Source organism: Manis pentadactyla, chromosome 2 (assembly GCF_030020395.1).
Source record: "Manis pentadactyla isolate mManPen7 chromosome 2, mManPen7.hap1, whole genome shotgun sequence".
In the NCBI taxonomy this organism is placed as follows: domain Eukaryota; kingdom Metazoa; phylum Chordata; class Mammalia; order Pholidota; family Manidae; genus Manis; species Manis pentadactyla.
This window is the reverse complement of record NC_080020.1, coordinates 221,861,538-221,889,103: the sequence shown is the minus strand read 5'-3', so window position 1 is coordinate 221,889,103 and position 27,566 is coordinate 221,861,538. Positions and strand designations below refer to the sequence as shown.

Here is a 27,566-nt window from a genome sequence, read left to right as displayed (position 1 = left end):
TTTGGTTAGATTATGAAAGCCTAAAAGATTTATTGAGCACTTCTTACAAATTAGGTACTTAAAATCAGTCATGTGTATGTAGTGCTGCATGATATACAAAACACAGTCACATACATCCCATTATATCAGACTCCAAACATGTGGAAGCCCGAACTTTCATATATTGTTTTCTAATATTGTGCCTACTTTTTCAAGTGTTTTCTCAACTATTCTCATCTAAGACTATAGAATAGTAAAGACTTTCTCATTCCTATTATAGTTAAAGAAACTAAAATGTTACCACCAACTTGACTCATGATTTAGAATTATTATTAAGAAAACTTACACATATCCCGGTCTACAGATTCACTTACTCTGCTCTTTGCCTTATAGACAGTATTTTTATTTTTCAGAAAGTTTGATATTAGTGTTGCATTATTTCCCCCCCTTTTAGTCCACGCCCCAAAAAAATCATCAACTCTAAGAGGTGTATTTGCCTTCCAATTCCAGCAATGCAGTAAACTGACCTAAAGTAGAATCCATTTTTCCACAAATAAAATATTATCAACAGAGAAGTATTTAAAATATATGAAAGCTCAAAAGAAAGAGAAATGTCTAACTGTCAAAAATAAAAAGTGAATTAAAAGACAGAGGCTGAAATAATCACATGGAAAACTTATGGAAGGCAATTGAAGCAGAAATTGCAGGGACATACACACTGGCAAACATATATTTATATATATGAGAATAATAAAGAATGGGAACCTATAAGCTAAACGTATAACTTACGATAACCTAAAGAAAATTAGAGGAAGGAAATAATAAAGAAAAGCAAGATGAAACAGAGAAAAACAATGAATTCAAAATGTCTTTGAAAGGCTTATAAAATAGTCAAATTCATCACACAACTAGTCAAGAAAAAAATTTAAAAGGGGATATCATTACAGGGACAGTAGGGACCTTTTCCAGTCTTTACAGAATGTTAGGAATAGTTTAATGTCAGTAAATTTGAAAACTAGGTTTCAGGGAACAATTTTACAGATTAATTTAAAAAGTATCAATGCTGATCAAAGGAAAAATAGGCAAACTGAATATCTATTAAATTAAATTGAGTTAAAAGTCTATCTCACTACCCTTGTCTTTTCATATCCTTGCCTTCCCACAAACCAAAATATCAACACGAGCAGATCCAGACAGTTTTATAGACAACTTTTACTAAACTTTCAAGCAATACAAAAGCCCTGTCTTACACAAACTGTTCCAGAGAATAATAAAAGGAGGAATTCTCCCAAACTCATGTTTTATGAGGCTAGGATGACCTTGATTCCAATACATGACAACTGAGGAAAATTATAGCAGATTTCACTTATTAACACAGATGCTAATATACTCCACATAGAATAAACAAAATCTTTCCACCCCACAGTGACCGAGAGGAGTTCCTCAGGGTAGATGTAAATCAGCCTTCTCCAGTCATCCTTTATCATCAGACAAGAATGTGAAGTACTGGCTACTCCCCCAAAGAGATCAGATGGGCCCCATTCACTGGAACTGCGACCACACCCTCCACCCGAGGCCTTCAACCTCCTCCTCCATGATCAGAAACCAAGAGGGGACTTACCAACATCAAAGGACTTCAAGTGGACCTAAGTCTATGCTCCCCCACACCTTTCGGTTTCTTTTAACAAGATCAAGATAGAACTCATGAGTGTTCCACAAAGCTTGGAAGTCACCACTCCATCCTAACAAGTACAAAGCTAACAGAATGAATAATCAACAATGTTTCTTGTGTCTTTAAGAGAGGGGAGGGCAAACCATTGCCCCAGTGATTGGAGAGACAGACAGGAAACTCCAGGGAGTCATGGCTCCCTGGAACAGACTGTCATGAGCCCAAAGTGTAACAAGGAACCAATACCAGGGAACTGTGATCGCTCATCTGCTGGAGACTCAGTGCAGACAGCTCTAAGAGTGAGGGATGTTGGGAGACCCAGTCATAGGGGGCCCCACAATTTTGAGATTACCTTTAGGAGCTCGTCCAGGTTTTCACAGTAAATATCACAGAAAAATTTTCTTAGACTTCCAGCAGGAGGAGGGAAAAAGGAACCATTATGAAACACAACACATCACTCTGTTCTTCTTAATAAAACATGCCCTCAAAAGAAACGAGTTAACAGAGCCTAATCTCCTGGAGTATTAGCAAAGCCTAATGACCTAAGGGAAGAGAAATACTCAACTCCAGCCCCCTCTAGTCATATGTCCCATCTAAGCAAGGAGAAAAAAAATTAGGAACACCAGTGAAGTTCCCAGTCCAGAGGCATAAAGCTCAATAAATGGTTGAGATCTAATCATAGGGCCATAGACCACTTTCCCTGCCCCCACATCTTACCACCACATTACTAAAGACCTATTTACAGCAGTTCCTTTTATTCACCACATCATGTCCAGCTATTAGGAAAAAGCTACATGGGATACTAAAGACAAAAACACAATTTAAAGAGAAAGCAAGCATCAGAACCAGACATGGTAGGAATGTTGGAATTATCAAACCACAAGTTAGAAATGGCTATGATTAATACACTAAGGGCTCTTAATGAATAAAGTAGACAGCATTGCAAGAACAGATGGGCAATATAAGAAGAGAGATGGAAATCTAAAAAAGAACCAAAAAGGGATGCCAGAGATCAAGAATATTGTAACAGAAATGAAGAATGCCTTTGAAGGGTTTATTAGTAGACTGGACAAGGCTGAGGAAAGAATTTCCAAGCTAGAGAATATATCAATAGAAACTTCCAACTCTGAAAAGCAAAGAAAACAAACACTGAAAGAAAGAAAATAAAAAACAGAATATCGAAGGACCAGGGGAAAAACTACAAAAGATATAACAAACACAAAATAGGAAAATCAGAAAGAAAAGAAAGAGTAATGAACAGAAGAAATATTGGAAACAATAATGACTATGAATTACCCCCAAATTAATACCAAACCACAGATCCAGGAATCTCCAAGAACACCAAGCAGGATAAATGCCCCCCAAAAAAGAACTATACCTAGGCACATCATTTTCAAACTACAAAAAAAGCTAAGATGAAAAAGCCAGAGGAAAAAATACACCCTACTGATAGACAAAGATAAAAATTACATCTGACTTCTCCTGAGAAACCAGGCAGGGAATAGGAGAATGGAATAAAATATTTGAAGTGTTGAGAGAAAACACCCACTATCCTAGAATTCTGTACCCTGTAAAATTATCTTGTAAAAGTGAAGGAGAAATACTTTCCAGGCAAACAATAATTGAGATAATTTGTTGCCAGTAGAACTGCCTTGCAAGAAATGTTAAAAGAAGTTCTTCAGAGGGAAGGAAAATAATACAGACAAGCCAGTTGGATCTACATAAAGAATGGGAAAGCATGGAAGAAGGAAAAAAGTTAAGGTAAATATGATCTTTTATTTTTCATACTTTTAGTTGATCTAACACATATTATTTATTCCAAATAATAACAATGTATTAACTCATATCTGATTATATATACATTTTATGCATATATATGTATATATAATGTATATATTCATATATGTTACACTTAGGTATGCTTATACATGTGTGAAATGAAGTAAATCAATGACAAAAGGGACAGGAGAGAAGAATCAGAATCATTTTGTTGCTGTAAAGCACTCACACTTATATAATATTATTTGAAGGTGGAAATGGACTTGGGTTAGTTGTAAATATATATTACAAACTCTAGAGCAACCACTAAAAAGAAAAGAAAACTAAAAAAAGAAGTATAACTAATATGCTAAGAAAAGAGAGAAACTGGAATTATATAAAATGCTAAAATAAAACCACAATAGGCAGAAAAAGATGAAAGACTAAAGGAACAAAAACAAGGGCAACAAAAAGAAAATGGTAGCACATATGGTAGATAGTAATTTGAATGTAAATATTCTAAATGCACCAATTAAAAGAGAGAAATTGTCAGAATGGATCCAAAAAACCCTCAACTATATGTTGTCTAGCAGAAACCCACCTTAAATATAAAAACACATATAGATTAAAAGTAAATGGATGTAAAAAAAAATATTCCATGCTAACATTAATCAATGGAAAGCAGGAGTAGCTATATCAATTTCAGACAGAACCTACTTCAAAATGAGGAAATTAATCAGGAATAAAGAAGAGCATCACATAATGATAAAGAATAAATGCTCCAAGATATAACAATCCTTCACACATATGTACCTAAGAATGGAGCATAAAACTATGTAAGGCAAAAACTAATAGAATTGCAAGGAGAAATAGTTGAATCCACTTTCATAGTTAGAGACTTCAACACCCCTCTATCATAAATGGTCAGACCCAGCAGGCAGAAAATCAATAATGACATAATTGAACTTAGCAAAACCACTAATCAGCTGGATATAATTGACATCTGCAGACTTCATCCAAGAGCAGCAGAATACACATTCTTCTCAAGCTCTCATGGAATATTCTCTAAGATAGACCACATTCTGGACCATAAAACACACCTTAACAAATTTAAAAGAATGGAAGTCACACAAAAAATATCTGTCCTCAGACCACAAATGGAATTAACTGGAAATTAATAACAGAATAACTGGAAAATCCCCAAATATGTGGAAATTAAACACATTTCTGAACAACAAATGGGACAAAGAAGAAATATTAAGAGACATTTAAAAATATTTTGAACTAAATGAAAATGAGAATACTACTTACCCAAATTTGTGAGATGCAGTGAAAGCAGTGCTTAGAGGGAGATTTATCACACTGAATGCAAGTATAGAAAAGAAGAAAGATCTAAAATCAATAGTCTATATTTCCATCTTTGGAAAGTATAAAAACAAGGGCAAATTAAATCCAAAGTGAATAGAAGAAAAAAATAATAAGAATTATACATTTGTCTAAACTTTTAGAATGTATAATACCAAGAGTGAATCATAGGGTATATTAGGAACTTGGGTGATTATGACATGTCAATGTAGGTTTGTCAATTGTAGTAAATGTACCACTCTGGTGGGGGATTCTGGTAATAGGGGAGGCTATGTGTGGGCCAGGGCAGGAGGTAGATGGGAAATCTCTGTATCTTCCATTCAGTTTTGCTGTGAAAATAAAACTATACTAAAAAAAAAAAAACTCTTAAAAAAATTAGAACCCAGACATCCACCCTGTCCCTTCCCCGAAGTGTAATAGCCTCATCCCTGTTACCCATGTTGTAGCCATTAACCCTAATTTCATTATGTCCATTATCCCCAGTTACCACTACAAGACAGACTTCTGAGTTATCCCTCAACTCCATCACTCAAACCTCTATAAGATTTTATGAATGTGCTCTATTCTATTCCCATCTCCTAAATACTCCTCAATTCTTAAATTCCTTCTATGATGATCTCAATTATTATTGTTTTCCTATATACTCAAAATCATCTTTAAACATCCTTTATCTTTTTGTTCTTACAACAACTTGACTCTTCTCTGAGATGTTGCTACCATACAGCCAGCCCTCTTAATTGGAGGAGGACTAAGTATCCTCTGTGCCCCTCATTGTCACTTCTAAACCATTCTCCCTTCCTTCTCCCTTAAAACCCCCAGGACTGAATCTCATGGCATCAGATTTTACCACTGCTACAATTACTTGTTGCTATCATCAACCCACTCCCCTTCATGTCTCATGTTTATAGCTCTTCGATCACCACCTGCAACATTAGTCCTATCTTAATTCTTGGTGATTTCAAAATGCATACGGATGATTCTCCAACACCCATTAATTACTTGAACACCTTTCTTCAGATAATCTTATCCTAAGCACTCTTTTGCATGGTTATACACAATTTACATTTCTACAATTGCACTTTCTAAATAATTTCAGTTGAATGCATTCCATTCTTTGACCACCATCTTCTATTTTCCTAGTTCTCTCTCCCTAATACCTTGATTTCAATGATAGACACTATAGACACTCAATAAATATTTATGGAATATTCATATAAGTGGCTGAATATAATTCATCACATTATCAGATGGAGAGATCTGTGATTACTGTTAACACAGCAAAAAATAAGTATTTGAAGAGTTAACACCTGATTTTTAGTACGATTTTTTAAGCAAACTAGGAATAAAACAGAATTTTTTAAATTTAACAAGTATTTCTAACAAAACCTATAACTAATACATTTTAGAAATATGTTTTTGATCAAGAGAAAGATGCTTGTTGTCACAGCTTCTGTTCAACATTGTATCCATTAATTCCTTGAATTAATGGTCTTACACTGATATGATGAGACATTTTAAAAATAAGCGCCATTACAGAAAGAATGCCATTGTTGACTAATACTATAATTGGATAAAAATTTACAGAGTATAGAAATAAAAGAGCAAATAAAAGAGTATATCAAGTTAGCTATTTAGAAGAGAAATATATATAAATTGGTACATTTATTATATGCCAGAAACAATCAATTTAGAAATGCAATTAAAAATACATAGATACCATTCATAATAGCAACAAGCATTATAGGATATGTAGGAATTGATTCAACAAAATACAAGCTAAATTTCACAGGAAGGAAAAGGAGACATTATTAAGGAACAGTAAAGATATCAAAATATATGGGGAGATATACAATATTTATCAGTAGGAATATTCAAAATCTAAAATATGGCACTTCTATCCAAATTAATCCATAAATTTAATTCAATTCTTAAAAGAAATTTCATACATTTTTAATGGAATTTGATAAGCAAAAATTAATATGGGATTTTAAAATATCAAGAAGAGCCAAGAAAAATTAGAAGAAGAAGTCAATGCTCACTCTTCTGCAATTTCAAAATTTGGATTATTTACTATAAATATACAGTTAATTTGTTGGTGAAAGAACAGACAAATAGATCAAAGACACAGAATAGAAAGTCTAATCAAACACATATAGAGGAACTTTATATATGTCAGAGGTAACAACATAAGTCAATAAGAAAATCAGAGACCAGATAATAAATGTTGGGGCAAATGCTTATCCACACAGAAAAAAATTGAATTATATCTTTATCTCATATTTTTAAATAAATATTGTATGTAAGAATATTCTAAATATAAATTCAACCATTTTTTAATTTAGAAGCTAATGGAATGAAATATATTTTCTTTCTCCAAACAGGAAAGAATTTCATAGAAAAGATAAAAGGCCAGCCATAAAGAAAAGATTGATTATTTGTCAGCTTTAAAATTCAACTTAAAATTTCTGTATACAGGGTTACGATGTTCAATAAAATACAATGTGAATGATGTCTGAAGTTGTATATATGAATAGTACTGTCCTAATATATATATTTAATAAAGAAACCAAGAAAATATTTTAAAGCAAGCCACAGACAACAAGCTGGAAGAAAATATTTCAAAACATGTAACTAAAAAAGGAATAAAATAAGGATATATCAAGAACTCCCTAGGTTTGAAATATAGAGACAAACAACCCAATAGGAAAATGGGAAAATGGATAATGACCTTTAAAAATCTCAGAGCATTAAAAAAAAAAAGAGAACCTAGATTTACAAAAATCAACCTTTACAGAAAAATTAACTCAAAATTGATCATAGACCTATATGTAAAAATGCAAAACTATAAAACTTCTAGAAGAAAATATTTTATAATATCTATGTGACCTTCAGTTTGGTGATGAGATACAATGCCAAAAATACAATCCACGAAGGAAAAGATAGATAAGTTTGACTGTGTTAAAATTAAAAACTTCTGCTCAGCAGGAGAAAACATTAAGAGAATCAAAAGCCACATACAAGAAGAAAAAATTCATAATATCTGATAAAAGACTTGTATCCAAAATATACAAAGAACTCTTAAAACTAGAGAACTTTTTAAAAAGTCAACCTAATTTTAAAAAATAAGAAAAAGATCTGAACAGACAGCTCACCAAAGATATATGAAAATAAGCATATGAAAAGATGTTCAACATCATTTGCTATCAGTGAATTGCAAATTGAAACGAGATAACTCTATAAACATTTTTAGATGACTGCAATCCAAAACACTGACAATAGTAATTTCTGTAACCATTCAGAAAAATAGGATCTGGCAGGAATGAAAATGGTGAGTTACTTTGGAAAACAGTTTGACAATTTATCACAAAGCTGAGCATAGTCTTTCCAAAAAATCTAGTGATCGAGTTCCTAGGTATTTACCAAACTGATTTAAAACTATGTCCACACAAAAATCTGCATATAATATTTGAAGCTTTATTCATAATCTCCAAACCTAGAAATAACCAAGTCATCCTTCAAGAGGTGAATGGATAAATGTGGCACACCCATGCACTGGAATACTATTCAGTAATTAAAAGGAATGAGCTATCAAGCAATGCAAAAACACAGATGCATACTGCTAAGTGAAGGAAGCCAGTATGGAAATGTTACCTACTGTATGATCCTGGGTATGTAACATTCTGTAAATGACAGGCAGAAAGATGGCATAAACAGATCACAGGTCACCAGGCATTTGGGAAGGAGAAAATGTTGAACAGATGAAGTGTGAGATTTTTTTCAGGCAGTGAAATCAATCTGTATGATAATGGTAATAGTGAATACATGACATTATGTATTTGTCAAAACCCATAGAAATTTACAGCACAGACAATAAGCGTGATTGTATGTAAATTAAAAAACAGTTATCTGGTGATGGTGGGGGGGATGGATACTAAGACAGGATGTGTACAAAGATGTAAATTTACATCACTGAAGAGAGTGGGAAAAGGGGCTGACCTCAGTTAACTTTGGAAATGAGTGGCATCTGGAAGACCAAAGCAAAAGAAACTGCATATAAGCACTGTATTCTAGTTGACAAAGCTGTTTCCCATCAGCCTTGGGTTAACAATTCTGAAACCATTAAATATCTAGACTATAATTGAACAATTAAGTAATAGATGACAATGATGGGAATCAGATTTCTCACTGTTGGACTGGGAGGGTACAGACAAGCAAGAAGAGAAGTCTAGAATGATCTACACAGTATTAGATTTAAGTTGGAGAGATTAGTATGAACTCATGTTTAGCTTAATATAGATGTAGATGGATACATATAGAAATATTTATAGATATATACATGGGTTAGGCACACATGTATTTTCTTGTTCTGTTAGCTTAAAGGCCCTAGAAGCAATGACACCCCAGTAATAATGAGCACACCTAGCACCTGGATCTTGGTTTCTAATACCAATTCCCAATAAAAGGAACCAGAGCTCCTTGGAGACGTGGCTGATTCTAGGGCAGGGACAGGGAATATAAAAGATGAGCCTGGAGCACCATGTAGTTCCAGAAAGTAAGGAAGTACTGAAAAGAACCATAATGATGGGAATACATCAAAGGGGTCCAGGAGTCAACTGAAGACACTCCCAACGTCAAAGCTGGGACCATTTGAGCAATAAACAAATAAAATGATATTGGTTGTAACCCAAAGTACAAAATAAATATCTATAAGTTCATACTAGTAAAAATTATTAAATGAATAAGTTAATAAATGAGGAAAATAGAAAAGTGTCCCCATGTAGAAGAACTCCAAATAATTTATGTAGCTACTGTGTCCTCAAAAAGGTGGGGCATAACTCCTTACTCCTTAAGTATGGGCTGCATATGTTCACTTTCTTCCAAAAAGTACAGTATGGAAGAGGGGAAAAAAGAATACAGTGGAAGAACCTGACAAACACTACCACAGTCAGGTGATCAACATTAATCTCAACAGTGATAAGACATATTCATAGTATGTATCCTTGGTCTCCTGTGATGAGAATGGCACTCTACCTTTGTGTTATTCCTCCCCAAAGCAACCATAAGCTCAGTCTTAGTAAAACATCAGACAGATCCCGACTGAGGGATAGTCTACAAATATCTGACCAGTACGCTTTAAAACTAAAAGTCATACTAAAGTTCAAGGGCTAATAAACCTGGAAGTAAAATAGTGGATCCCAGGATCAAATCCAGTTTTAGTGATTAACGCTAGCCTTCCAACGTGGCCGTACAAAGTTACAGCCCCCACCAGCTCCTCACCTTGCCGGAACATGGTACTGCCCATCTTTTTTATTTTAATTCATCTGTGGCTGTGTGGTGGTGAGGTGTTGTGTGAGTTTTAATTGTATTTCCCTGATTACTAATGGAGTTGGGTACTTTCATGTAAGTTTTTGGCACTTGGATATCCTCTTTTGTGAAATGCGTGGTCATATTTCCTGCATATTTTCCCTTTGGGTTGTCTGTCTTTTTTACTGTTAATTTGTAAGAATTCTTTGTCAACTGTGATAAAAACTCTTCACCAGTTTATATGCTCCCTTTCTACAGTCTGCCTTTACACTCTTAATGCAGTTTTACATTTTAAAAAATTTACTGTAATACAATTTATTGATCGTTTTTTTTTTTGAATGGTCACTGCTGTACGTGTCCCGTTTAGGAAATCTTTACTGACCCCAGTCATGAAGTGCTTCTCCTATAATAAAGTCTAGGAGACTCTAGATTTGTATAGATTGTGTGAAGTAGGAGTCAGTTTAATTTTTTATTTTTTCTTAGCACCATTTATGAAAAGCACATCTCTTCCTCAATACCCTGTAGTGTCATGTGGATTGAACTGAATCAACTTGGAGAGAAAGTTCATCTTTCTGATTTAGTTTTTCAATTCATGAACATGACCTATTTTCCATTTACTTAGATCCTTCTTTCAATAATATTCCATGGTTTTATGAGGTCTTACACATCTTTTATTAGATGTGCTCTTAAATTTTTTATGGTTTTTTGGTACTGTTATAAAGGTATCTGCTTCATTTTCAAATTTTTGTTATTGGTATACAGAAATTGAATTTGTACACTGACCTTGTATCTAACAAAAGGCATATGTGAAATCTATAGTTTAGTTATGGATTTTTTTCGATTTTTCACATACAAAACAATGTTACCTATAAATAAATAGTTTTATTTCTTCCTTTCCAATCTTTATATGTTTATTCTTCTCTTTCCTTACTGTGTTGCCTATAAATTACAAGTGGTGATGGCAGGCATGTTTATCTAATTCCTGACATTAGAAGGAATGCTTTAAAAATTCCTCAAGTATGATGTTTGCTGCATATGTATATCATGACTGAATGCTAAATTTTATCAAATTTATTTTCTAAATCTGTTGGATGATATGATTTTTCTCCTTCTATAATGTGATTACATAAATTGATTTTTAAGAGTTAAACCAACTTTGCATTCCTAGAAGAAACCCAGCTTATTTATAATGCATTATTTTTCTTATATATTACTAAATTCAATTTGCTAATATCTTATTTATAAAAATTTTCAGTTTGCTGATATTTATTTTTTACCACAATGCTGTTGAGTGGCATTGGTTTTCCCTCCTTTAATGTCTGTTTCTGTTTAAGGTTTTTTTATATTAAAGTTATAAAACAAAACAAACAAACAAAAAAGTAAGGTCATAAAAAACAATGAAAGTCTGAGAAACTGTCATATCTCAAGGAGACAAAGGTTTTGTTTGTTGGATAAGTTCCTTATATATTTTACAGGTAGAAGCCTTTTGTTCAAATATATATTTTGTAAATATTTTCTCTCAGTCTATAGTTTATCATTTAATTATCTGAATAGTGTCTTTCCTAATAGTATATTTAAAGAACAGCGGTTTTTATTTGTGATTAAGTCCAGTTCACCATTTCTGTTATCTGTGTTTTAGTGTGGTAAGAAATTTTTGCCTAAGAAAGAACAGTCTTAATGTTAGTGAAATATATCTCCTTTAATATCAGAAAGAGACAATCTGGGTGGCTAAGAGGTGGGCAGCAAGTCAGGCTGACTGATAAATGGGGTGTGTAGGTGCCTACAGGTTCAGGGCGTTTGAACAAATGTACTATTCTCACAATAGGTCCTTTCAGTGAAACCAGACCAATGAATCCTACACAGACCCAAGTCTTCATGCTACCTGCTTCTATGCTAGGTAGACCATTTCTTTCCTTAAGAATTAATAGCAACAACTTCCATTCTGCATGCTTCTTTGCCTGTTTTAAAGTGTCTTTAAATCTTTTAAGTTATTTGGTCCCCACAGCCCTGTAAAGCAGGAATGAAACTTTCCTGTTTTATTTTTTGACACACAAACTTCTACTATCCCATATTTTATTGTTGAGAATTTAAGTGACTTGCCTAAGACCACACAAATATTTTGTTATAAAGTCAGGATTACAGTCCAAGTTGCATGACACAACACATGGTGTTTCCTGCCTTCCTTCCATAAATGCTTGAGTAACTGAGTCTAAGTCTAAGTTCTCTCTATGGATATGGTCAGGGCAGGGTGGAGAGGTTTGGTTAGAGAAAGAGGCTATTCGTACAGAAGGTTGGGGACAACCTGATAATGAATCATCATCCCATGTCAAAACAAGAGACATTCTGATACAGTGGGAAATTAGATAAATGCGAGCTCTGAATCCAGTTTGTCTTGCTTTAAAAAATTGTCTTCTGAGTCAGTTTGTTCCCCTAACATATTTGAGATGAATAATCTCTTACTCAATAGAAATGCATTTCTCAACATCTGACAATGAGTGTTTTAATAATATGAGCGTAAGTTTTTGGAGCACTTACTATGCAGTCCATTTTACTTACTGCATTTAAACCTCAAAACATCTCTATGAGGTAGATAATCTCATCCCAATTTATCAAAAAATGAAACAGATTATGTTTGAGATTACCTGTTGCCTGAGCCCCCACAGATCATATGTTGGGGACCCAAGACTATCTGACTCAAACCCATGCTCTCAGGCACCTAATCTATGTTGCCTCTCATGTTTAAAAGGAGCATATTAATTTTTGCTGCATAAAGTTGCCTTGCAAATTTGAAATAATCACACTGATTTATTGAAATACTTATCTATCCAATTTCCTCCACTTCTTGGTGTAAGGGAGAATTAAAGTTCCCAACCCAGCTTGCAAGTGGGGGGAATCTTATGACTAGTTCTTACCAGTGGATTATGGACAGAACAGACTTGTACCACTTCTGGGCTGGAACATTTAATTGTCAGTGCAGGGTCTTCCAGTTCTCATTTTGTCTAGGAGATTATAGAAGTGTGTGTTGAGATGTAAGTGCCATGATATTCAAGTACCCTGGAATGTTGAGCCAGCACACGGAGGACAGCTGCTTTGCAAAGTTTTGAAGTGACTTTGTATGAGAGAAATAAACTTTTCTTGTCTTAAACCACTGCGATTAGGGGGCTGCTTGTTACCGTAGCAAAACCTAGTGCATCCGCATCTATATAACATAGCACCTGGGTGGTACTGAAGGTGGTCATATTTTAGTGGTGGTTGGTCTTAATGTTATTATGCATTAATACCATCAGCCATTTCCCTAAAGTAGCCCTTTGACCCCTCTCCCAGAGACAGGCAAAATAATATTTTCATAATCATCATAGCAGAACTAAGATGATGTATATGTAAAACATAATTCAATGACATGGACAAGGAGTGGATACATTGTCTGGAGTGATCAGAAGTCAAAGCATCAGATAAACAGCCTTTCCCTTGAGTTGATTCTGGAGGCTCTTGATTTACTTGCAAGTAATTATAAAGGCATTATATTCATAAGCATGAATGGATTATAAACCATCCCACCACCAAGTAAATGTAAGCAGACTTCTTGATCTCTATCAGGAAGACCTCCCCCCTTAACAAGTTCCACACGGCAGACAAACCCTTACGCCATCTGCTCGAATAGCAACACATGGCAAGAGTCTTCATTTGAACACTTAGCCCTTGATAAGGAAAGACACCATGGGGAATTCTTCTTAAAAACCACCCTCTTGGCACACAATATGTGGCTAAGATTTGCACTTTGTCCCTTGTGTGAAATAATCTAGTTTGATATGAATGTCACTTTGAATGCATGTATATGAGATCATACTTACATACACTAACCACCAGTGTGGTTCCCAGTGGTGATGGTGATGGTGGCAGGTTCCCCACACTGCCATACTGAGGATTTTAACTGGGTGATGATATCAATGTTTTCTAAGCTGCAGAAGGGAATGAGCCATCTTTTAAAGCTCCATAGACTGTCTCCACTATATTTGCCCCATGTTGGGCTATCTTCCTCCTCTCTGTTCTTTATCAAGCTCTTACTGACCCTTTAGAGTTAATCTCTTCCAAGACAATTTCTCTGACCACCCCATGGGTCTTAGATAACTTTTCCTTGTTCTGTTTATCCTGTGCTTACCCCTTTCTCAGTATGATACAAACGATATTCAGATGTGATGTGGCTACATATGATACTACGTAGAGCTTCTGCTGTCTGGAAGAAGTTTAACGATGTTTCAAAGTTGTATCATTGGGCACATTTTTCTGGGCCATGGGCACCAATTTTTTAGATGCAACTTAAAATATAAAGCAGAACATCCCACTAGGGGATTCAAAGCATTCTCCTCCCACTAGAGAGCACATATGAGATGATTTCTGAAGAAATCACTAGAGAAGACTCAAACAATTTGAAGAACTCTGAGATGAGAGAGGAGAAAAGATAGAGCAACATAGTCCTTTTACTAAGAAAGAAAGCAACTTGCATTATGCAGAGTACACTTCACGAAATGAAAGTCACCCATGAGTACCAGTGGATAAGTGGCTACATACTCAGAAGCTACACTTTGATAGAGTGCATTGACAAAAGCTAAGAATTCAGTGTGACTAATAAAAAAGATCCCAGAATGAGACAAGATAACTGGAATGAGAACAAGCATAGTATATACCAAAGATGATACAATCTGAATCATGAACAGGTGCAGCTTTATAATTCAGATGTTCACACTAGAATCTTAGTTGTGCCAGGAAGGATGAGGGGATTTTTCAAAAAAAAACAGGAAAGAAATTTGTCTTATAGTCAGTTGTATATGATTCATTTTTAAATCCTTCTATAAAAATATCCTTATAGATAAAGGAGTAGCTTACATGCTCCCACCTGTTTAAATCAAGTTTTGAGGGCAGATATGAATAAACTTACATAACTTATCCACCTTATAGAATCTTACCTTAAGAAAGTACTTTTATATATGTGCAGGACGCATTTATAAGAATGCTCATGAACAGTACTATTTATAAGATCAAAATGAAAATGGGAAATATCAGAGAGCTCTTTAACAGTACAGTGGATAAATAAATTGTGATATACTTACACAATGGAATATCGTATAGCTCTTAAGAATGAACAATATCTGTATGCAATAATATGACTAAATCATAATAATATAGAATTGAATGAAAAGTAATTCTCAAAATATTACATAGCACATAATATATATTTTTATGAATTTGCAACAACTGAAACCAAACTATATGCTTTACAAAGGAAGAGGGGGCTGGGACGTGATACAAGCACCCACGTGGGGTGGGCAGTCTGGAGAACCGGGAGGTGCAGCTCTTGAACTTGTGAGCTGCACCCTATAATCTAGCCAGGTTGGCATATATAATTAACCATCCCAGTCTTTTTACCAATATCTAGGTTCCAATTGCTTTCTGTAACAAAATTAGAGGCTGAAAACCACTGAAAGACATTTTCTACAAAAAGGGAAACTTTTAATTTTTAATCTTCCTTTATTTTCCCCATGCATAAAATAAGGTTGGCAATACATTTGTTTTGCTGAATAACTTATTTCAGCTTGTTAGATGTAAGAGGAAAGTGTACATAGTATTAAAACATATTAAATAGGTTGCTAGATCTAGAGGTCATTTTCAAAAATTGCTTCCTCATAGCATACGCTTGAATGCCCTCTAATACAGTGTATCATTTCCTTTTTCCTGCAAAAGGAAATGTATATATTTAATATTACCTGTGATACTGACGTGATTGCCTTTGTTCTCAATAACTGGTGATCTGATGAAAATGAGAATGTTTTCAAGAAATCAGAGTAGTTGGTCACTGGTAGATTCTGCTTCAATAACCAAAGTAGCTCATTTTCAGAAGGAACCAAAATAACTTAGTTCGAAGTAGTAATTCTTCCGTTACCACATTAAATCCCAGATAGTTCTCCAAAGGTGAATATGAGAGTAAGGACTGTTAGGAATTGAAAACTTGACAAATGTTTATTGATTTAAATTGGTCACGTTTACATTGCATCCTAGGTCATCAGCCAAATGGATAAAAGGACATAGCAAAGCCCTATAATGGATTTCCCATACGCAAGTTGTTTTGATCTTTACTAAGAAGTGTTTATCCACTAGCAGGGAACCAATGAAGTTCCCTGATTTGACTACTCGTAACAGGGAGGCAAAGAAGAAGGACCACGGTCTGTCTCTCAAAAGCAGCAACCTTTCACTGTACATAGCGCAAATGGAAAGACAGGTATGCATGTAACTTGTTATTGACGCTGTACTCTTTGAATAGCATTGGTTAGTTATGTCAGTTCTACATGGCAAATGACATAGCTTTCTTAATTGACAGCAGGTTCCTCACAGAAGATGTAAAACTGCTTTTATAATGTCATAAAGTTTGATTTGTGCTACTCCTTGTCAAACACCACATTTCAGTATTTAATTAGAAAACAAGGACTAACATCCCCTCCAGTACATTATTATTTTACATTACATTGAATGTTTCTGAAAGAATCACATGTTCTTAGGAGATAAAGACTGATTTTCTAACCTTCTTGTACAAGTTTAAGAAAATAAATGTGGAGACTTAATAATTGAAGGGGAAAAGAAACTATAATGAGGTCACTATGAAGGATGGTTGTTACCTAAGGGGGTGAGAAAAGAGCTACAGAGGGACAATCGCATAGTATGATTTGGTCAACATTCTAATATTCTAGTTTTCATGTGGATGGTGGGTGCATTGGTAGGAAAAAAATCTAGTTTGATTCCTAAAAGACTTCTTTAAAACCAAACTAAAACCTTTAGACTATGAAGTTGGAAAGTAATGAGATTGTAAATGTTTTCTCAAGCTGAAAAACATTACTTTTTGATCATACAAAATTAGTTGTGAAAATATTTTTAAAATTTTCTAATTATCATCTGTCCTTTTAAAGAGAAGAGCAGAACTACGCAAAGAGGGGGAAAAATGTCCATTTTAAAGGACCAAATAAAGAAAAAGCCAAAAATCTGATAAGTAGTTTCTTGGGAATAAACATCAGCAGTTTAGATAATGTTTCACTTTATCACTGCAGAGTACTAAAAATGGAGATTACTCAGCCAATTTAGAAATGTATTTTTTAAATTGTGACCTCATTTTTAGTTTGACCTGTAAGAACTAGGTCAAGGATTTTTCATGTGCTTCTCCTCCCTGCCCCAAGCCCACTCACATCCAATCACAAACCTTAACTTCACAAATTGCCTTTACCACCTAAGGAACCTAAAGCATATCATATCTGTCCCTTAGTTATGAGCAGTATTTAAATGAGATTATAGAAGGTTTAATTAATAGAATGAATAAGCATATAAAATAAGTATTAGGTGTGTACTCAAGGTGATCACTCAAGGTCATGGGTGGAACAGGGCACATTGTTTTTCCAGTTCTTCATCCCAAGTCCTTTCATGTATATCCTGTCCAACTGATAAAAATACCACTAACTCTTCTGCTATACAGCGACTCAGCTAGAATATAAACACTAACATGCAAAAGTTCTGTGATTATGAATGTCTGACTTGTTCCCCCATGCCAAGGTCGGAGATTCTTTCTCCTAAACCTGATGAGTAAGAAATTTGACCTGAGTTAACTGACTGTGTCCTGGGAAGTAAACTGAGATATATTTTCCCTCCTCGGTTGTAGGTTAGAACCAGCAATCATTTCATGGAAGTACTGTGGCTATTTCAAGGACGTCTATGGGATGTCTATTTGACCACTGTATTCCCAAAATGTCACTCTAAAATCTCTTATTGACAGAGTTAGTTAACAAGATCAATTTTTAAATTGGGGACTGCTTAAATAAGTTAATTCCTCAGTGAACTTATCAAGAGAAGACCTTTTCCCCAGATCATTACTACATCTGTCCCTCAACATAGGAAGATGAGGTCAGGCAGAGAGAGAATTCAACAAATATTTCTTTTGCATTTACTCTGCAAAGCATTATCCTAGAAGCTAGATAATAAATGCTACCAGCTATTGAGTCCCAATTATGTACCATATATTTTGCATTTTCTGTATAGTTCACAACTCTACACATTGTTATGAAGTCTCACATTTACAGATGCACAAACTGAGTTGTCTAGGTTCATAGGACTAGAAAATGCTGAAGCTGTTATTTGAATCTAGAGCTATTGCATTCTGAAGCCTGAATTTTTATTTTAAGATGGACACTTTTAAAGAAATTTACCAGCAACCTGGATAATTTGAAAACCAGTTCTTTATAAGGAAATTTCAAGAACATTTGGAAACTATAAAAGGTCAAATCAATCCCTTCTTCATCACCATCTGCTTCATAACAACGTTATATTACAAACTGAAATCCTCAGCCAAGACCACCTTAATTGCCTGATAGGTTTGCTTATTTTTACCATATTCCCATTTTTCCCAGTGTACAGACTCACCCTGCAGTTTATTACACTTTGCTGTGCATGGGTCTGGGGGTGGGTGTGAGTGGGAGAGACTTCCTATTCTGGTCTTCTGGGTTACAAAAGGTTGCCTAGTAAATAACATAGCAAGAAACCCATAAACATGTTTTGTGAGTGGCCTAATATCACACATATTAGCATTTATGGTATTTAGAAATATATTTTCTTAACAGCAAGGACCCAAACTACAATTCTGATCTAACACATTCAACTTTAAGAATATATGTGAACTATTGTTTAATAACCTACAGTTTCAAGAAATTAGGAACTGGTACCTTTAGGAAAATAAAAATAAGCTATGTGTATCCTATATGAAATTAAGTGGACAAAGAAGTTAAACTTACTTTAAGCTAATTTCTTTTCCTCTCCCTTTGAAGGCACAGCCCTGGAAGGCTCATCTCCAGGTAGTAAAGAAGTGTTTGCTAGCAGTGGGCCAGAAAAAGCCATCTCTAGGACGGAGAAAAGAAAAATTACTTGGATGACCAAATGCAGGGTCATCATTTAAGACAGAAGGAGTGAATTTAGAAGAGCAGAATGGCCATTATAAAGAGCAGCCCAGTGAAGGGTGTTAGAAAGCAGTGCTTCCAAATTATAAAGTACATATAAATCACGGGGGAATCTTGTTAAATTCAAATTCTGATTATGAATTCTGTGTGAAATCTCAGATTCCCAGGAGACATAAGGCCACTGCCCCTCAGACCACACTTGGTATATCAAGGTTAAAGGTTATTTGTTTTTTAACAGGGTCAACCATTTTTTGATAGTAAAAAACAAAGATGAGGGAAGAGCAGTCATGTCAAATGAAACTAGTACAGGAAGGTCAGCGTCATGGAATCTAAATGTGTATGGCAACAGGAAGGCCAGGAAGCAGGAAGCCACAGGAAGAACCCAGAATCCTGGGTCTAGTGGGCTCCTGACTTGTTCTAGATGGTGAACAGGTGTCCTCCAGGACTAACATAAGGAATCAATTATCTATTCTGTTCTTATAGCCAAAGGGACAAATACATTTTGGAGTATTATAATTTCTACATTCATTTATTAATTTATTCAGAAACGGTGTTTGAATACCATACATCCATTTGGCTGTGGTCTGAATGTTTGCATCCCCAGCAAAATTTATAAGTGGAAATCCTAATCCCCAAGGTAATAAATGGTATTAGGAGGTGTGGCCTTTGGGAAGCAAGCAGGTCATGAGAAGAGCCTCACACATGGGATTAGCGCTCTTACAGAAGAGGCCCGAGTGAGCTCCCTTGCCCCTTCTGTTATGTGAGGACATTTCCAAAGACAGTCATCTGGGAGGTGGGCTCTCGCTAGACACGAATCTGTGCACACTGTGATCTTGTACTTCCCAGCCTCTAGAACCATGAGAAGTAAGTTTCTGTTGTGTTTAAGCCACCCAGTTTATGGTATCCTGTTACAGCAGTGCCAATGGACTATGCCACACTGTGTGCCCTTTCTCTAGCTCTCTGATCTCTTTCCCCACCACTTCTGAAAATATCTGAATATGGGATAGAAACTCTTGAACCAAAAATATGTAACAAGGTTTAAATGACAGAAAGCACCAACAGCAGGCTCCTGATTAGAACTAGTTTGTAAAACCCATCTTTCCCACTCAGATCCATCAAAACCGTCTTTCTCCCAGAAGAGTATGTGCTGCTCATGCCTCTCTATTCTGCCTTCAATATCTTCCAGTTCTTCATTGTGTGCTATGAATATCAATGGGAATTCCATTGCTGGGAATCCCATTTCTGCTCCATGGTTATACCATCTACTTACCGAATTATGAAGCCTGGTGGTAAGTATGCCATTTGACATGCTCTCCATCAAAGACATCGAAATCATAGCAGCTGGACAGACACTGGGCATGTACTGATGCTGCTGATGTGAGGAGCACCTGTCTCTTCTTGTTGGCAATTACCATCTGGTTGTCCCTTTACCACCCATGATCCTTTCTCACAGAGCCCCCCAAATGGCTCTATATCCACACCTAATAGCATGTAGTACAGAAGCACAGGGCTACTTTAAAATATATCCCCTTATTTGTAAAATAGCAAATATAGATAGGCTCACTTGCAATTTGTGTGTAAAGAAAGTAAGTTGAGCTGGGTGGTAATTCTATCAAGTATCTAAACTCTCCATCCATCATCCCCATCCATCACCCATCTGCCCACAAACACCAAATGAGCATTAGTCATGGTTCCAAAGGAAACACAAGGGCACAGAAGGTAGACCCTGTCCTCAAGACATTGATAGTCTCTCAAGGTAAGACACACCAAATCCTTTTGCATTTAAACATTCATTGATTTACCAAGTGCTCAGTGAGCACTAATTATAGGCCAGACACTTTACTAACTTGTAGGATAAGCTACGAACAAGATAGATAGGAGTTCTGCCTTTTCAAACCTCATGATATAAAAGGGAAGACAGAAAAGAAGGACATAGTAGCTAAGATCAAAACAGGAGACAGGGACAGACACTGAAGCAGCGGCCCAGTGAGCCTGTGTCCTGATTGCAGGTCAGCGATGGTGCAAGAAGCAGAAAAATTTGAATACAACTGCAATAGGTAGAAGGGATTCAAATAATCGAACCTTCTGAGAGGCCACGTAGTTCCCAGAAGGCCAGAGAAACTTGGGTGAAATTTCCTACCTGAAGAAGCTGGGCTGGCTGAAAAAGGTTTCTGTTGCATGTTTTTTCTTAAACTGAGGAATGTCTATCCTTGGGTGTACTTGTAGGGTATCAGGGGTATCATAATCCAGGGTAACATAATGAAACACCCCCCTGGGGAAAGAATTCTACTAAGCAGTGATTTAAGATGTGTGTGTGTATACACTAGAATGCAAAAAAAAATTACATGAGTGTTTAAGCTATAAAAAGAGACCCCAAAGACATGCCCTGTTTGCATCAGACTACTTTGGCCTCTACAACCACACCATCTCCATGGCTGCTGTACCTCATTCTCTTCTCTGTATGTTGAAGAATATGTTTCTCCTCTGCTAAGAAAATGAGATATGCATCAGGAAAGTTGGTTTGAGTCATTATAAGAAAGATTAAATGCCAGACTAAGGATGTCAGGTTTCATTGATGATGCTGGAGGAAAAGGGCTGGACTAAGTTATCTGTGAGCCGAGCAGGGACTCACAGAAGCAGGCAGGGGGCCATGTTTCTGAGTTCTATCAGTGGTGGATGGGGGGATGTGAATAGTACCTGGGTCTTTATCTCAAGGCCAGGGGTGAATGCCGCAATATAACAACGGCCAAATGGAATGGGTGCAGGCAAGGTATATGCACAGTGGGGTGTCCCTGGAGCAAGCACGATGCACAAGGGGTATGTGCTCTGGGTTCTGCACAGTGGAGGTGCTTGGAAAAGGAAGTCAGAGCCCAGGAGCCATGGGAACAAGTTGGAGGTCAGGCTCAATTCTCCTGGGGTGGAGTTTCTCCTCCACACTGGTGTTAGTCATACTACGGGAGGACATGGCTCTCACTAGTTACAGTTTTCTCTTGCTGCCGAGTCACAGGGCAAGATGAGGTGGGAGAGGCAGCTGTCCTGGGACAGGCTGGATTTAAATTGCTAATCATTGCTTGAGGGCAGAGAAAGAGAGGAGCTATTAGCGATGATCTCTACTCTTAGAGAAGGCATACTGGCCTTTTCACTTAGATATGCTGGTGACTCCCAGGTGGGGGTATTGCCTGGATGGATCTAATAACTCCTGGGGAGACCCAGGTTGCACTGAGGTCACCCAGGAATCGTGTGTGAGTCCCCTGCCTTGCTCCACCACTTGCATCCTGGAGTGGGGCCTGGCTCTGTGTGGACGGGACTATTCTCTAGGCCAGGTTTCAGTGGTTCTGAACACAAAGCATCTGGTGACACTCAAAACCTGTGCTGCCCAATCAACATGGAATGTGAGCCACACCCATGAGCCACATTCATAATTTTCTAGCAGCCACATTTAAAATGTAACATGAAACAGGTGAAAATAAATTAATATGATCAATATCAAAATTATTAATGAGATAGTTTGCATTTTTTCTAGGTCTTTTTTGTACTAAATTTTACACACATGGCACATCTCAGTTTGGACCAGCCACATTCCTAGTGTGTAACAGCTACATGAGTTTAATGGCTAATGCACTGGACAGCACACTTCTACACTGGTTCTATCCTTCATGGGCTGGGAACTTCCCTTCTTAAATGTTTGGTAGAATTCACCAGTGAGACCAGCTCGTCCTGAGTTTTCTCTGAGGGAAGGTTTTTGGCTTTAAATTCAATTTTTAAAATAGATTATCTAATCTTGTTAGGTTATCTAATCTTTCTTAGGTTATCTAATCTTTCCTTGAGTAAACATATGTGATTTGTCTTCATTTGACATAAAGTTGTTCATATTATTCCCTAATCATCTTTTTAAATATCTGTATAATCTATGCCATCTTTCTCATTCCTTATATTGGTAATTTGTTTCTTCTCTTTCTTTCTCCCTCACCAGTCTAACTAGAGATTTACTCACTCATTATTCTCAAAAAATCAGTTTTTGGTCTCACTGATCTTTATTATTTTTCTAATATTAATTTAATTGACTACTGATCTTTACTATTTGCTTTGTTCTGCTTACTTGCATTTAATATCTTCTTTTTCTAGTTTATTGGGGTAGAAACTGGGCTCATTCAGTGAAGACCCTTCTTCATTTTTGACATAGGCATTTAATGCTATAAATTTTCCCCTAATTACTGCTTGTACAACCTCCCACAAATTTTAATATGTTGTACATACATTTCGATCCAGTTCAAAATATTCACTTTTGCTGTGAGTACTGCTTTGATTCAGAAGTTATTCATAAATCTGTTATTTAACTGAATATTTTGGGACTTCCCTGAGACTTTTTCACTAATGATTTTTAATTTAATGCCATAGGGTAGAGTCACTTACTCCTGTTTTTTATTCCCCAATCTGCAATTTCTAAAAAAAATTGTGACTTCTTACTGGTGACTTTATACCTTTTTCCAGTTCTCTAGCCAGCAAACTCCTATGCATTCTTCAATGTTCAACTCAGATACAATGTAAAAACCTATAATACTTTCTCAAACTCTGCCAGATGAAATCTGTAGCTTTCTCTCTTGTGCCTGCAAGGCCCTTTCCATGTACTTGTCTAAGAGTTCTTACAACACTGGGCTGCAGTTTCTGGTAACTAATCTGTTTCCCCCACTAAACTCTGAGGTCCTCGAGTGCAGTGATGAAGTTCTACACAGCTTTGTTGCTAGAGCCTGGCACACAGCAGTTTCTTGAATGAATGAATGAATGGGTGAATGAATGAATGAATGAATGGAGTCAGTGACAAAGCCATTTAGTTTTGAGCCCTATTCACTTTGCTCATCCCTCCAGTTCCCAGAATGACTCAGCTACTGAAAACAAAGATGTGAATATCAAGAAAGAAAGGGTGTCTTTGTGTGACAGAAGCAGGGATGCAGCAGGGCCGTGCAGGTATGGCAGGATGCCTGCTTTGTGTCCAGGTTTGCTCTGCCTGTAGGAGCTGGGCTGGCAGTTACGGGCCAGGCCCGGGCCTTACCTATGCAGATGGTAACCAGGCCCGCCTGTGAGGGAGTGCAGCAGACACAAAGCAGAGCCATGCAGGTGCTGACCACTCCAGCTGCAGGAAACCTCTGGGCTGGATTTGGGAAATGATGTCTGCACCAGGCTTGGGTCTGAGTGTGCACAACAGAGTGCGTTCATGCACGTGTGTGCAAGGGGGCAGAGGAGGATAGAAGGCTGGAGCTGAATGACTACTAACTGTACTCACCAGGAAAGAAGATCCAGCAGCTTCCTTATTTCCATCCTTTCTAAATTCAAATCATACACTTTTTTAGTGATCTGATCTAAATTTGTCTCACCTTTCCTTAAATCTGTGCCTATCAATGACTAATATTATCATAGAAATTTGCACTTTTATCACATTCTGTCACAGAAAAGGAGGCTCCCCCTACAAGATTACATGTCTTTTAGGAAATTAGCTTTATAAAAAGAGATAATAATACTGAGCTTCAGTGGAAGATTTTAGGCAGCAGCCAACAAATAAGGCAGGTATGTAATTATCTTCCCAGGTCACCTAGTCCACACAATGTGTTTTCCCATGGCTCTTAGAAATAATTGAAATCATCACATTCTATGATTCAATATTATGTGCACTGTTCTAAAGAAGAAGCCACTAGGAGATCATCAGTAGGGAACACCTTCCTAGCAATCTGAGATCAATCACAAAATGCATACTCAGAACAGCCTAGGAAGACGCAAACGGAAATGAATGACTTCCCTGGGAAGAGTTAGACTTTTTGGGTCTCCCTCTGCAGCCCTGGGTTTCATCAGTTCTATACAAGCCCCCTAATGCTCCAAAACATCAGACCTCTTTGCACTCTGAAATAAAAACCCAAACTCTGTATAATCCCAAGTCTTTGGCAATATGTAAGACAGTCGGGCAGCAGCCTGCCTAAAGGGATGCCTACTGGCTTGGCTCCTCCAATAAACTAATGTACTCTGTCCAGACCATATCTGGAAAAGCTTTCAGCTCTTTAATTCAGGGCTCAGTTGAAAATACAGGTGTCCCCCACTTTTCAAAAGTGCTTGTTAGGCCTCTTCACTTTTACGAAAGACCTACGTTGGTACCGGTTTTCCTGAACAAAAGAAATCTGATGAGGATTTTCACGTTTAGAAAAAAGGCATAAAGCAGAAATAGCATTCAACATTTGTTTTGCAGCGAGCCGTTGTAAAGGCAGCGCACCCCGGAGCAGTGAGAGTGGCCCCGCCAAGCTCTTCCCCAGGAACCGCTCTCCGCATCGCGGCAGCAAGCTGCTGGAGCTTTGAACTGCGTGAGCATCTGTGCTTCATCTCGATTTATTTTGTGCATCCGTTCACAAGATGTGCCCTAAGGTATCAAAAAAGCCTAAAAGGTTATTTTTTGGGTCTGGGAACACTAAAAAAATTTTCCATATAAATTAATGGTAATTGCTTCTTCACTTCATGCCATTGTAACTTATGGAAGGTTTTATAGGAATGCTCTCTTTTCAGATGGCAGGGAAACCTGTAATTGGGCCCACGCTCTCGCATGGGAACTTGATAGAGTTAACGCTGGGTCCTTGTGGATGACAGAGGATGAGGCTATGCTGTGCTGACTAGCCTCTGCCCCTAACGGCCCCTCTCTAAGGAGCTGGTAAGAACCCTTAACCAACCGGTGTGGCTGGGGATCCAGGTGTGTGGGAATCCTCTTGTGTGTGTTCTATGCTGGAGTTCCACGGAGGCAGTTCGGAGCTGTCTGCTCCTTCCTCTGAGATTGGTGTTTAAAAATTCAGGCTGCATTGTTGATTCAATAGGAGGATAGCTTTCCTCCTACATGCCCTGCAAAGCGATGGCTGTATTTCTAAGAGACAGTTTAGAGACCAGATCTGCTGTCTGGTGCTCCCTCAGAAAGAACGAAACCAAGCTGCTTTATAACCTGGAAGGAGGCTGTTAGTTTGTTTGAAATGGCTCCCTCTAGACTCTGAATCATGAGAGAAGCAAGCCTTTTTGAGTTTGACCCTAACATACTGACTACCTGTTCTTCAAGATCCTAACCTTGAACTTGCAGCCTTTTGCTGGATCACCTGCCCCCAAACAGAACATTTTACTTCCTTCTGCTCATGCTTTTACTTTTCAACTGTTTCACCAAGAAAACTGATTTGTCATTAACATCTAAAAATAAATTCAAATCCTATTATGTGACACAACTTTCCATACTAGAGCAGAGATTATCAGGAAACCAACAATAAAGGGTCTTCGGCAAAGCAGCTCCTTACCAAATGTTTGTTTCATTTACTTATTTGTTTGCTCATCAAACATTTCCTGTGTTCGTACCTTGTACCAGATACCATGCTAGACACTGGGAGACAGAGACAAGCAGACCCCTGTCTCTGGGGAGTTCATAGCCCAGTGCGATGACTTTCACCCAAGCAAGGAACTGTATGATGTTGGATGAGCCATGCGAACTGTCTTTCAAGGACATCGTGCGATTCTGGGGAGTGATCTGTGTTGGAGTCGAGAGGGAAGGATGGAAGAATTGTGAAGAGCAGGCATTGTCATCAGATACAAGGAAGCGTGAGTCATAGCCCAGGCCCTGCTCCTTATGAGCTGTGAGATATCTGGAAAATTACTTAACCTCTCTGAGCTTTGGCTTTATTATCTGTGAAATCAAAATAATTAAAATGGACTTTTTCAGAAGATGAAATGAGATCATGTTTATAAAGTACTTAGCACAGTTGCTGGCACCTGGTAAGTGTTCAACAAATGTGACCTATCCATTAATTTTATCATTATTTTCTATGCAGCCTGGGTCAACTTCTGACATCCTGGGAGAGGCTCTGTGCTGAAGACACAATACAGGGAGGCAGACAGTGGCCTCCTATCCGGATTACAGAGAGGACCTATGTTCTGTTTATTGGGAGCTGTCAGCCTGACTCACTTTGCTGTAAAACCTACTTCTTTTCCGGTTGCTGGCTGGGAAATTCTACCCCAAGTTATCAGTTTACAGTGTGCATGGCAGAGGCAAGACTGGGAATGGTCCTGCCCTCTTATCTGGTTCTTTGCCTTGGCAATGCCCAGGTCCTCAATTCCCTTTTCATTATGCACTCAGAGTTTAAAGCAGAGAAGACTGCATTTCCTCTTGTCACTCACATGACTGAGTCTGTCTCCTGGACAAGTGCCAGTTGTAAATGGCCCCTACTTTTTGCCCATTAATACTGTGTCTGCTTGTATGCCTATCTAGGGCTTTGTTTAAATATTAAGAAGAAGTGTGTCCAGACAGTAAGCACACAGAAATGTAGATGCATGGCCAAGAAAAAGAATGAAGCTGATATAAAATACAGTGGTGCATAAATATTCAGAATCTGAGAAATCGTAAAGATTCATTCACTTCTCTTCACCCACGGATTTGTTCTATATAATCAGGGTTGTGGGGGAGCCATGCAGTGCCCAGACACAGAACTAGGGAGAGTTTTTAC

At 37.1% G+C, this 27,566-nt stretch overlaps 2 long non-coding RNA genes across 3 annotated transcripts in view; one reads left to right on the top strand and one right to left on the bottom strand.

The window, feature by feature from the left end:
• LOC118910600 (uncharacterized) overlaps positions 1-27,566 on the bottom strand; it is a 266,015-nt gene that overhangs the window by 96,520 nt on the left and 141,929 nt on the right. The gene's annotated exons all lie outside the window — the stretch shown is intronic.
• Positions 800-26,735, top strand: LOC130682636 (uncharacterized). The gene is made up of 3 exons (XR_008995941.1): positions 800-3,409; positions 25,292-25,464; positions 25,603-26,735. It is a non-coding gene; the product is annotated as an uncharacterized LOC130682636 (long non-coding RNA).